The sequence below is a fragment of the Beta vulgaris genome, chromosome 5 (assembly GCF_026745355.1).
Source record: "Beta vulgaris subsp. vulgaris cultivar EL10 chromosome 5, EL10.2, whole genome shotgun sequence".
In the NCBI taxonomy this organism is placed as follows: domain Eukaryota; kingdom Viridiplantae; phylum Streptophyta; class Magnoliopsida; order Caryophyllales; family Amaranthaceae; genus Beta; species Beta vulgaris.
Window position 1 is genome coordinate 8,823,673 of NC_079206.1, and position 7,260 is coordinate 8,830,932.

At 35.9% G+C, this 7,260-nt stretch overlaps 1 long non-coding RNA gene across 1 annotated transcript; it reads left to right on the forward strand.

The window, feature by feature from the left end:
* Window positions 1-202: 202 nt before the first annotated feature.
* Window positions 203-4,063, forward strand: LOC104892585 (uncharacterized). Its single transcript, XR_789953.4, has 3 exons — window positions 203-933; window positions 1,546-1,648; window positions 3,609-4,063. It is a non-coding gene; the product is annotated as an uncharacterized LOC104892585 (long non-coding RNA).
* Window positions 4,064-7,260: the final 3,197 nt, after the last annotated feature.

Genomic DNA, 7,260 nt, shown 5'->3' on the forward strand with positions numbered 1-7,260 from the left:
ATTATCTTTTCTCTCTATTAATTTTGATGATCAAGTACTCTTGCTTCTACATCCTAAAGCCCTCAATAGCATTCAAGTTGCCTAAAAAATTACACTTTTGTAATAGCCGGTATTTCTAAACTTGCTTAAGGTGAGCTTAATTATTATAAAACTATGTTATCTAGAAATTACTTACGATTCTTGGTTTGGGAAAATTTATGAATTAAAATGTTTTGAATTTCTTTGGATGATTTTAAATCTGATTTTTAGAAAAAGGAAATATACCATAATAATGGAAAAAAAAAAATAACCCATTTCATTATGTTTCGTGGGATTTTGTGGGAATGCCACAATTGTACTTAGTTGTCCAAATTTCACAAAGCTTTAGAAAAGATAAACAGAACCCAAAACCTCAATTCTCAATTATTCATTCTTACATCTCTTCTCTCTCTCAAAGAGTTGTTCTCCTCTGAATTTCGGTTGCCGTGCTCATTCTCCGTCGATGGGCCTTGGTCGGCGTTCCGCCGGTACTGCGGCGCTGCCACTACCGTCAAATGGGCTGCTGTTCTTCTTTCTTTTGCTTCTGTTCTGTCGTTTTTCGGTGTTACCGGTGCATTTCTTCGTTCCTCTTCTCTTATGTTTGGGTCTCGATTTGCCATTGTGATTGCTACTCCTCTGAAAATTTTCTCTCTCCTCTGTTAATTGTTGTGGTCGTCGGTGTTTGATCGGAATTTCGGCACCGTTGATGTTACCGTTTTGGTGTTCCTCGCCGGTGAGCTGCCGCCGTCATTGCATCGCATGCTTCATTGATGATGCTGGCGAATTTTCTCTCTCCTTTGTTTCGGTATGGTGCTGCCGTGATGGTTGGTGATTGTTGTTGCAGTTGTTGTTCGTCCCTGCTTAATTTGAGCAGAGGTATACGGATATGTTTTTGATTTGTAAATTCAAAATCAGGTATAAAATCCAAACCTTGATCTTATTTTCTTTGAATTGATAAGTATAAGCTCAAGATTTACATGGGTTTAATTTCTGATTTCAAAAAAAAAAAAATTCAGAATTAGATCTTGATTGTTGAATAGCAAAATAAGTCATGTTAAGCATTTGTCATATTTAACTTAAAGATTGAACTTTTATCCTTACTTCGTCGATTCAAGCTTGTAAAATAAAACAGTCCTACTTAGGTAAGATTATAAGTTCTGATAGCTAGAAGTTATGTTCTTTAATTACATTATCTATAGATTAGTGAAGAATTATAGTTATTATGTGAGATAGAACATGTGAATTGATTAGTGAAATAGTTGTATATAAAAGGTTGTGGTTAGTTCATAAAAGAAGTTAGAAAGTAGTATAAGAAGTTAAATTTGTTTATTTGAATTGTTGCGAAGATGGATACTAATGGTCATTATTATTATGAGGTGAATTAATTCTGGAATTCGAATATAATTTGGGTGAGGAGATATTGGACTAGTCGAATTAGGAAGAAAGGTGTATTAAGAAAGTTAGTCAAGTTAGCTTCCTTATTCGAGTTTAGTGAGAATAATTATTGATTGTTGCTATGGCCTTGAGGTTAATGTTGGAGTATGGCTATGGAGATTGATAAAGAATTTGGAAATGTTGGACTCTTGAAGATTATTGTGGAATTGAGCATTCTTTGGGGAAAATGGAAGAGGTACACACATGTCCTTCTATTTTCCAAATATATTATTGATATTTCGATCAATCATTATATAAGTTGATCTTAATATATTTTCATAAGTTAAATTTATGTTGTACTAAAAATGTGATTTGTGTACTATATAGTCTTGTGAAATACAAGTTTATGAGCTTTAAGACAAAGGCAGAATTAAACCGCATATCAAATTCTATTAGCTATAAATTATGTTGTTTTGATACTCAATAGTATAAATTTGTTTGATGAACCATGTTATAAACTATGGTTATATATAAATGAATTTATAAGTGGGAGTGTTCAGTCATATTTACCAATGTATATATATATAGCCCTTTCAAGTTGAGTTTATGAAATACATTCTAGGGAGTAAGTAAGTTGCCATAAATCATAGATAGGTGCTTGTTATGCGATTCAATATGACTATAAGATGAGTCTTCAAAGGAAGGAGTTTTCCGATATAAATTTGAGGATTTTATTCTTCGGCTTCGAGGAATAAGAGTTTCTAAGTTCATAAACTAAATATCGTATTATGGGTTTGTGAGGGGAAGAAGTTCATAATATAATTGAAGTACATTATTTAGAAGCACCTTTAGATATCCTCTTGAAGAAACTTTGGTTATACGCTGGGAATTTATAATATTATGGGAGCCATCAAGAAATCATTGGGATATTAGATTTAATATGCATCTGTAAAGTTATAAGCAAGCTTTTTGAATATGTTTTGGGAAGAAAGAAAACTTCAGACTAAAGGATATATCATATTATTCAGATGTAGTCTTTAGAGAATTATGAATTCTTGAAAATGGATTTTGTAAAATAGGAAATATATGTTGGAGATGGTTATAAGTTTGATGGATTGCTAAATAGGATTAAATGGAAAGGTTATTCTTCGTAAAGGACATTTGTGTTTTATATAGAATAATGAACTCTAATTTGGAGACATGATCTTTTGGTAAGCAATGTTTTGTTTGGAGAATCCGTTATAGAAATGAAGCATAGTTTCTATAAAGTCGGTATTGAAAGGGATTTAGCCAAAGAACTTTTATAAAAAAAAAGGCTGATTTATACCAAGTTAATTGAAACTCAATTATATTATGCAAGCAATTTAATTTGGGTATATCTAATACCCGAAAGTGATTCTATTGACAATTTGAGATTTATGAATCTGAATTTTCGAAAATATGAATTTATGATTCTGTTTTTGAGGGGAAGAAGCTCCTAAAGCAGTGACAAACAACATTTGTGGAGCAGATTTGCTCATTATGTGTTAGAGCGGGTATTGCTCTGGAGCGGGTATTGCTCCTTATGTGGGGTCATGACCTAAAAAGTCTTGCAAGCAGTACAAAATGGAAGAGGGAGACGTCCCTTGTAAAAAGCTTAGAGAATTCGCCTATAAGGCAACTCTATTCGTGTTCTCTTCCCCAGTATGATATTGAAAGAAAAATAGAATATGTATTTGAGTATTCGAATGGTTTCGTGGAAAGATATTTCAAACTTTAATTTCTGAAATGATGTTTTACTCACCCAAGTTATAGAGTTCATGCGCCGATTTTGGAAATGATTACCAAGGAACTTGTTAGGAATTTATGCAGGAGTTAACTATGATATGCATATGGATTAAAGGTTTTTGGACCATATGGATTAAATGTTTTTGTATATGATCCACAGAAGTGGGAGGGATTTATTGAGGTAAAGTATGTTAGGATTGATTTCGGAAGATTGTATTAGTTCTATGGAAGTAGCACTACAAACTGTGTTCAAGTATTTGTTATATACTTCTTTATTTATGACTTCGATGTATCTTGATTGCAAATGTCTCTAAAATCTTGATTAATTGTTTCATAAATAAGTTTAAATCTGTACATATGTTTTTAAGCCACTGAAAAGATGTTATGGTTGGACAGTGTGTACTCAGTTTTCCTGATTTTGTTCTTGGAACCTGTCCTGGTGGGGGCAGAGTTCATTGTTAGTGGTCTTGCAGGTTCATATGTGGAAAACGGAATGGAGTAAAGGAAGAAATTATGTATCAAGGTTATAGTAGAGGTAATGGTGCAGAGGTTGTATTTAGGATTATATATCTTTATAAAGAAATTGTTATTATATTGCTTTAAGAGTCGAGTGAGGTATCATGTAATATGTTATTAGGATATTGAGGATGTGTTGTGGGCCCTGACCCACAGGTCCAGGATCGAGTAAAAAGGTTTTGTTTCCGCTGCGAGTAAATAGTTAATTCGAGGTTATTAAGTGTTAATTGAGTTTTATGAATGTAAAGTATGATTAGCTAGCAGCTCGGAGGTGCGGGCTGTTACACTTTTGACCGTACATGATGAATTAATTCCCAGTGTAAATTGACTAACAAAATTCTATTTAATTCACTACATCGCTCCAATTTGAGGAGCATTAAATTTTACACACGTTTAATTTGTGGATTTGTGCGTTCCCAAAAAATCCATTATCTTATTCTTAGTTCACTTGATCAATTCCTTAATTCGACCATTTCTCTTGCTTGCTTCCTTCCTGCTTTTTTCCTCCACACCCAACTCAACTGAATTTTGCTTATTGTTTTTATTAATTTTGCTTACCCAAATCAAGAATTAAGGTATAACCACAACTGGTATTATGCTTTAAAAGGTTATATGCTTCCTCCGTTTTGTTTTTTAAATGAAAAATAGAGCCTTGGCACGGGGATTTAGGAGAAGAGAGTGTGCTATGATTTACCACAACTCACAAAGGGGTAATTGAGCGGGACACTGGAATATTAGAGTACAGAGATTGTGTGTATAAAAGGATCTAAATTCTCAATTTCTTAGAGAGTCAAACATTCTCCTAATAGGTGCCAACAATTATCTCGGAAGTGGAGATAACTTACATTGTAGATAATCTCTAAGCCAAAATATTATGTGTATAGGAAGAATCATTGAGGCTTGGAGCCTTGCTGGAGGATAATCTATGGATTATGTTGGTGGATCTATGTAGCTTCTTGTGGATGCCCAAAATAGAACTCAATTGTTTATAGAGGTGCCTAAATTGGTTGACTAATGCCAAAAAGAATAGAGAAGTTTCCAGCATTTATTCCATAAAAAAAATGTAGAATATTTTGCCTTTTATGATCTTCATATCATAATTTTGCTCGAGGTGTGCACTTGGAAGATATCTTAGGAAGATCAAATCCAATTTATAAGAGCGCCGACCTTCATGTAAAGAAGCTTGAGAGGTGGTGAGGGGGTGGGGGGGGAGCCACGATGAAGGGTGAGAGGGAAGGGAGCGAGGGTGGAGGGTGAGGGATCGAGGGTATGGGGTGAGAGGTGAAGGGGTGGGGAGTGAGGATGAGAATTGGGGGGGGGGGGTGAGAGGGGATGAGAAGGTAGGGAGTAAGGGCGGGGGTTAGAGGGGGAGGGGGGGGGGTTGAGAGCAGGGCGGTTCTTGACCGGCGGGGGCAGCGTGACCGCACACTAGGGCCCCAAACTTCTGTACTTAACATTGTACTACAAATAGATTAGCAACAAATTGATTTGGAGGAGTTGGTAAGATAATGGGCTTTTTAAATCTTAGATGCAAGGTTCGAATCCTAGCATACACAAAATCACCTATTTTTATTTTTGACAACTAGCCATAACTACTCTCTTTTTTCACTCCTTCAGAGGTAGTAAGCCATTTACGAGACAATTCATTAATGTCTCCAATTCTCCAGATTCATCTGATTTTGACGCTTTACTTAGCCTTTGTTCATGAGATATTGTTAGTTTACTCAAGTAGTTAGAGATGGCATACCAATTATCATCAAATCATACGATAAGTTTCTAGCGAAACTAGGAACTATAGAGAAATCGAGAAACCCATTTTAAAAGAAGTGCGAAAATGTAGAGCTAATCTCCTTTGTTTGGTAGTTTTTATCTGCGTAGTTGAGTGGCAAGAGCACTTTTGAGTTTCGCGTGCTACATGTTGTTGTTGTTCTTTGTAAGTTGCAATCATGTTCCAAAAATTCAAATTCGGTCAAGATCGCAGAACTGGTTGTGGGCTCGCAAGAGTAGAACGGATACGTTGATCATGAACCACAACATAGCTCAAATTTGATTCTAAATTTAGTTTTTTACTAATGGATTGCTTTGATCCTACTCAAAGCACCGCTTTTTATTTAGCTTCCTTACAACTTTTTATGCCATTTTAAAGAAGGGCATGATTGATGCCGGGATGCACAAAGTGTTTACCTTCATGGCCCTTGGTGAGGTCATTTTGATAAGGTCCAGTCTAGACGACATACATAGCTTTGGGTGTGTCATTAAATCCAATTGGAAATTTACAAAATAACATACATTACTTTACTCCATCGTGCTTAGTAACAACCAAGTGCTACAAAACTTAAATTACATTTCTCTTACTAATAATAACTTCACGTTCTACTACTTTCTCAACATTGCTTCATTTAAATTGTCTTTGCCTTCTTGTAGGTTGAAACCTGCGCCCAGTAACTGTTCAACAACGAAGATGGCAGGAACATCAAGTTCTTTTACTCGCTATTTTGCAGCCTAATGCTCCTTGTTAATGATGCGCCACCTAAAGTTAATCAGTGCCTAATAGAAACTAATCTTTTTTTGCTGATAAGCGTGATTTAATCCTTGTAATAGATATAACAAATTAGACAAAGCAGAAAACCTTGGGGCAAATTTTGTAACAATCTAACAGTTTGCAATCAATGCATATATGAAATATAATCTAATTGCCTCATTATCTTACCTATACGTTTATATATTTTGAAATACCTTAAATTCAATTCACTAATATTTCTATAGTGTTAGACTTTGTGATCAATGAGAGAACCGGATATCCACTCCAAGGCACGGAAACTACGCTTTCCTATTAGTTTAATTTCGCCCCTCTAGGATCACCGGGTTAACACGAAATAACTAATGAGATACAATGGAGAGAACAATCCACTTAGATGATCTTCTAAGTGAATCAAACAAGAACTTGTGTTTTGTGTTTGTGAAGAACACTCAAGAGAAGATTGCAAGTTTTCTCTTAAGCTAAGCAAGAAGTATTTGAGAGAGTATAGAATAGAAAATTCTGATTTTCTTCTAACCCTCACTCATAGGAATCCCAAGTTTATATAGGAAGAATAAACCTTTCATTGACTAGAGTAGCTAAACCATAACCCCCATTTTAATCACCCATCAAAGGCCTTTAATCAGCTGATTTAAGGACCTTAAAGGACATTAAAATGAGGCCATAACATCACAACGGACATAAAACCGTCAAGGCATCTTTTCGCATTCCAAGGCAGACGACACGTCGCGACTCGCGAAACAGCTCGCGAGTCGCGAGGCGCTGGTCGCGACCCGCGACACCTGTCGCGACTCGCGACGGGCCACTGGTCGCGACTCGCGACGGTTGTCGCGACTCGCGGCCAGTCTTCTGTCTCCCTTGGTTTATCAATGCGTTTTGCCACTTGATGCACTCTAGCCTTTTGCATACTAGACCTCCTCCTCTTCTAGTACATACCCTTATGAGTTTCAAACCCATTACCCTATAAATGTTCCAACATATAGAACTATTAATAACAATTTTTGCTTTCTTGGGGGCCGCGCGCGATAGCGCGCGGGCCAAAACTA